Source organism: Plecotus auritus (assembly GCF_963455305.1).
Source record: "Plecotus auritus genome assembly, chromosome: 4".
In the NCBI taxonomy this organism is placed as follows: Eukaryota; Metazoa; Chordata; class Mammalia; order Chiroptera; family Vespertilionidae; genus Plecotus; species Plecotus auritus.
The window spans coordinates 184123591-184129590 of record NC_137775.1 but is presented as its reverse complement, the minus strand read 5'-3'; positions in this window follow the sequence as shown (position 1 = coordinate 184129590).

The window sequence follows — 6000 nt, the reverse complement described above, 5'->3', positions numbered from 1 at the left end:
CCCTGTCTGCAGCGCCCCCTCCCCAGGGAGGCTGGCTTCTCAGAACCTCGGACCCCTGGCCCTCTCCTTTGCCTGATTAAGAAGATCCCCCCGGGCCCTTTTAATGCCATCCCTTGCTGATGTTTTCGTCCTGATTATTAGCAGTCTTATTACCAGTGCTGGATATCGTGTTTCTTATTTGGAAATCCAACAAGCTTTTAATTAGAGAAGCAACAGGAAGAGATATTCAGCTGTATTAATGCCTCTGAAAACCCAGCACAGCTACAAGAGAGATAATCTCATGGATAACAGCACGTTGGAAATTACGGGAACAGCTTCCAGTAAATAACTAAGTGGAAATTCCCAGAGAGGGTCAACTGCAGTTAGTTCATACTTGCAGCAAAGTGCAGCTCTTAACAATGTCTGTTTTCTTATCCTTGCAGGAGGCAAATAACAAGAGTTGGGATCCCAATGAACAATTCTTCGTTTTCTACAATTAACATTTATTTTGACTCACTCTCATACTGACCTCACTTTAGATGGTGATTCTGGTCGATTTTAAGGGCCCAGATCCAACAATAATGAATCTAATACAAGTGTGTCTTAGAAATAAGCCTTTCACCATCATCTCCCAGAAGGGTCCTAAGATTTTTCTTTCCAAGGAATGTCACAAAATGACCTCAGGTCCTGGCATAAGATAGCCCCTGACGTTGATTATTTATGAAAAATGGCCACGTTTCTTTCTTCCCCTGTGTTTGCTCCTGGAGTTGGGGCTGGCTCGTGTTGTCCAATAGGACACAGTGGGTAGCAGGAATAACAAGGCTGTCCTGTTTGCTGCTGTGGACCTAAGGCCTGGAAGAGCGAGTGCCTAGGAGGTACTTGTCAACAACACGTTTGTGCAATGAATGAATTTCTCTCATGTGCTCAGATCTAACCCTGACCTCAAGGTACATATCTCCTCACCTGAAACTAGACATCATCTTTCCCGGGCCTCTTATATGGCACAGGTTTCCATCTGGATCTCCTAGAAGCAGAGCCTAAAAAGGAGATTCTCAGCAAGCAGCTTATGGAGGGGGTGCCCTGGGGAGACACCGTAGGGGAGCGAGAGGAGCAGGGAGAGGAGAGGAGGGAGTGGCGAAGGTCTTCACAGCAGAACCAGCCTTCTCCGACTCTGCAGGGAGCTCTGGCCTGTACATTGCCCCACAGAGGTTGTCCCAGCCTGAGCAAGGGGGCTGGCCTGTCAGACCCCTGCATCACTCAGCCACAGGCCAGGCTGGGTGGGAAGTGTGGAGGGAGGGTGGTGTCCCTCTGGCATCCCTCAGTGGTTGTCGGGACAAGGGGGCAGGTGTACGCCATGAGCTGCCACCCCTGCAGCGGCTGGACTGGTGAAGGAGCCCTGGAGGACACAACAGGTCAGCTGGGACACATCCCCATTAGCCGAGCGATTTATGTTCTTCCCTACAAACAACACACTCCTAGAGGTCAAGATCCTTGTCGCTTTCACCTTCGTGTCTCCCAAAGCGGGGGCGGGAGGACATAGCGAACCTGTCCTTGGAAACCCGAGGAATGAATGAATGGCTCCCTGGGTATACTCGTGTTGGCAATGGAGTGTGAAAATCCTTACACACGCGTCCACTGCTTGAATGACACCAAACATGTTTCTTACGTGTATGTGGCCTTCAGAAACCATTTTTGATCGGCGTGGGTGAAAGGGAGATATGTACAAGTTCAATGGCGGAAAATAACTTCACAGGGTGGAATGGTACTGCCTCACCCCCCAGTGGACCACGGCTTCAAGGAGTTGATTATAAATTCCTAACTGGACAGATCATGGGGGGCACTCACACCTCAGGCCTATAACTTCTTTAGTAAAAGGATGTGCTTTTTTGTTTTGTTTTGTTTCTTTCTTTTAGGGAGAGAGAGGAGAGAGAGAGAGAGAGAGAGAGAGAGAGAGAGAGAGAGAGAGAGAGAGAGAGAGAGAGAAACATCGATTGGTTGCCTACCACATGTGCCCCGACCAACCGGGGCTCCAATCTGCAACCTAAGTCTGTGCCCTGAGTGGAAGTCAAACCAGAAGCCTGTTTTGTTTTGTTTCGTTTTGTTTTATTTGTTTAGCATAGGATGACCCTCTAACTGACTGAGCCACCGGGGCAGGGCAGTAAAATCTTAAGCCAGCCTTGTCCACTGTTCTTGTGCGTCTAGGTTAACACACACCTTTGAAATACCATAAGTAATCCTCTTTCCAGAGCCCTCTAGGTGTAACTACCCTCACAGAAGCACTTAATCTGTCCATTATCCTGTAATCCAATCCCCACCCCGCTTGCTCCCGCCTTCCTGTACTTCCTATTCTCCCTTCACCCCAAACGTGTGAACGAAACTGCAGGACTGTCATTCTCTGGAGCACTGGAGGTCTTGCTCCCGGGCATGTGGTCGGTGTGGCTCAAATAAAATCTTATAAAAATCGTCTACAGGTTTGGACCCTCTTACTTGCAATGGGGGGGGGGGGGGGGAGAGAGGTCGGCGGGGTGGGGGGGAGTAAGCGTGTTTTTCATCTACAGGAAATGCAAAGGGTTAAATCCACTGTGAAATCCTGTCTGGGCCACATTTTTTCCACAAACAATGTAAGATATACATTTCCCCCAGGTGTTAATTATAGGAAACGGTGTAACTTGCTCTCGCCTCCCCGCATCCTCCTTAACTCATTTATGAGTCCTTGTGTGGAAACAAAGAGCTCATGTGAGCCAGTGACCAGCAGAGGGCAGTGCAGACCCACGCACTGATTTTCCTCCCAATGAAGTCAGGACCTGGAACGTGCCTACACGTTTGGACTGGGGAGAGAATCTGCTCTCAGCTCTTAAGGCTTCTTATATTTGCTGCTGCCTCAGCAGCTGGAGGTTCAGTTAAATGACCGGTTGTGTCCTGACCTGTCTTAAGTATTTCTCTGTGATGCAAATAATTGAGGAGGCTGGACCCCTGGCCAGGCCGGTTGCAGAGCCCAGAAGACCTACCTTCTGCATTTGGGGCTTGCAGGTGGCCTGCCCTGCGGCCTGGCTGTCACCTGGAGGATCAGGGCAGCCTAGGTCTCACGCAGGCTCCTCAGAACTCATCGTATGGCCCCCTCAGGCGTGGGGCTCCAGCCAGTCCGGGGCCAGGGCTGGCTCTGAGCGGGTCATATAAGACACAGTTTCCTTAAACTCTAAAGATATAACTCATTCCATCTTCAACCTCATCCCGTCTGCATACCCCTTTCACTCCAGTGGAAGGACTTCTTTCCAGAAAAGAAAAAATATCTTATCCTTAACTCGTGGTTTTAGTCCCAGGCATCCAAAGCACATAGAACTACTTTCCCTGCTTCTAATGTTGCTTCTTTACTCTTTTCTTATCCTTTTTGTTCATTAATATTCGGGCTCAAGAGCAAAGAAAAGTAAACTTGCCTTACCCACCCCCACCTCCCAGGTATACCAGATGCCTCCAGCAGTCAACATACAATACGTGGCAAGAGGCTGAGAACCCAACACCATCTCCCGTGACGGGGAGTGCTGATCGGGCCAGGAGCACTTTGGGGACCCAGCTGAGGGGAAGTGAAGCTAGAGATACATTTAGTTGGGGTTACAAATACGTACTGTACTGTTGCTTCATTATATTGTTAGATTATTAACACCCATCCAGGAATACTCCTGTTTGTACTCAGCATGGCATACAAAGGCAGAGGGCCAGAGATCATGTCATCACATGAAAATGTCCTGCAGTGTCAGAGCAGTGATGGAGAGACAAAGTTTTCCATGTATGGAGCCAGGCAAAAGGTATCTTAGAGTAATTAATACAAATATGATGTTATTTGTCTGCGTTTTATAATACTTAGAGTGGTTGTCAAGTTTTCTCATTCTTAAAAAAACCCTCATTAGTATACCAATTTTGAATGTAAATGTTTGCTTTTTTTATTATTAAAGAGGACACTCCCAAAATTACAAGTTTCAGGAACAAATACAACCTAGAGCTGCCTTTGTTCACTTCGGATGCAGCGACCACAGAGAGCCCACGCTCTAGAGGCACGGTGTCTTGGAACTGTCTGTGGTGCTGGAACCCAAGTTCACTGGCCTCTCTCCATGGTACTTCCTCAGTAAGACTGTCTATGCCAATAAATTGTGCCCAGAGACGAAGAGTCGGGATTTTTAACTGAGGTCATGGTTCATGCGTAGAAATGGATGCTTGGCCCGTGCAGTGACTGTAAAAAGAGGAGAGAGTTGAAGAGAAAACCAGGTGACTCCCAAGAGTCAGAGAAACCCACAAGGCAGGGGCCCCAAAAGGGTATCAACTGAAGAAAAACGTTGACCGCCAAGCCATGCCCAAGTTGAGGCCAAGGGTGGAGAGGAGGGACCTGGTAAGGAGCAGGGGGGGGGGGTAGCAAGAATAGGCTAGACTGGGGTGGGGCTGTCTGCAGGGAAGAGAGAATGACTGAGGGGGTGGCCAGAGAGGAAGCCCTGGGGCAGAACACAGACCCTTCCCATGGAGCTTGTGGAGGACACGCTGACTGCGCTGAGACTGCACCCCGCACCCCCATGGAGAGCCTCTCTGAGTCAGACTAGATGTAAGTGATGGGTTTATACAGGCTTCTGGCGTCCCTGAGGATGTGTGGCTGACGGTCAGAATCTCATCTCTGCTCTGAGGTGGGCACTCAGTTTCTTGGGAAGTTGGGGGTGTTTGCACGGTGAGAGAAGGCCAGGGTCCAGGCCCCATGAATGACTTCCATCCAGCTTCACGGGGTGAGATTGGGCCCCCGAAGGATGCGGATGCTGCCACGGGAGTTGTGATGTAGCAGGCAATGGAGTCTTAGGAGTCAATTTCCGTGAGAAACACGAGAAAAGCAGGGACCATAGCAGGGCCAGGGAGGGGCAGGGCTTACACATGCCTTTTTACTGAAACACACTGGTGGGGCGGAGGGGTGACCCCCGTTTGCCTCCTGTCACCCCCTTTTGCACCACAATCCATCATCACCTCTTCCAAATGAGCTAAGGCAAAGCATGTCAGCTCAGCCAGCGGACCTTCCGACGTAATCGCCCTTTGTTGTGTGTTGAGATGCTCCCCCTGCCCAAAGACACGTTGAAATCCTAACTCCCTGTCAAGGTGATCTTATGTGGGAATAGGGTCTTTGCAGATCTTATTAATATGAGGTCATTCTGGACTAGGGCAGGTCCTACGTCCAATATGACTGGTGTCCCTGTAAGAGGAGCAGAAGACAGGGGGACACAGAGACACAGAGGAAGAAGGCCGGGCGGTGACTGAGGAAAGACTAGAGGGATGCGTCCACAAGCCAAGGAATGCCAGGTGCGCAGCAACACTAGCAGCCAAGAGAAGGGCACGGGGCAGAGTGGCCCTCGGGCCTTCCGAGAGCACCACCCTGCCAACACCTTGCTTTTGCACGTCCCGGAACTGAGGGAATAGATTTCTGTTGTCTTAAGCCGCCCAGTTCATGGTGATTTGTTACGGCCCCAGGAAAGTGGCACGCCCTTCCTTGGACATGGTCGTTATCTCATACTGCGGTGCATTTGTCCCTGCTGGTACCTCTCCATGGAATGCTCTTCCCCGAGGTGTTTGCAGGGATCCCCCCAGGATGGGCCAATGAGGTGGGGGCAGAATGCCCAGATGCTTAAATGCCTGCATCTTAGATAGGCCTTCCTGGCTGCCCTGTCTCAGCCTACCCTGCCACTCCCAGTACTTACTATTTATCAATGGCTTTACTGTCTTCCTGACACGTTTCTCTACCTGAAATCACCTCGTTTCTTTCCTTTATGTGGAAGGCAAGCTCCTGACAGCAGGGCCCTGATCCCGGAGGCTCGCCAGTGGCACAACAGCTCCCAGCACATAATAGGTGCTCAAGAAATACTTGACAAATGAAGAGTTAGACGCTCAGCGAGCAGGTGTTGGATAAATGAAAGCCACATGCCTTCTTGCCCCCATCCTCCTTCTAATAAAGTTGACACCCCTAAGCCTCTCCTTTATAGAAATGTAGGAAAAAAACTT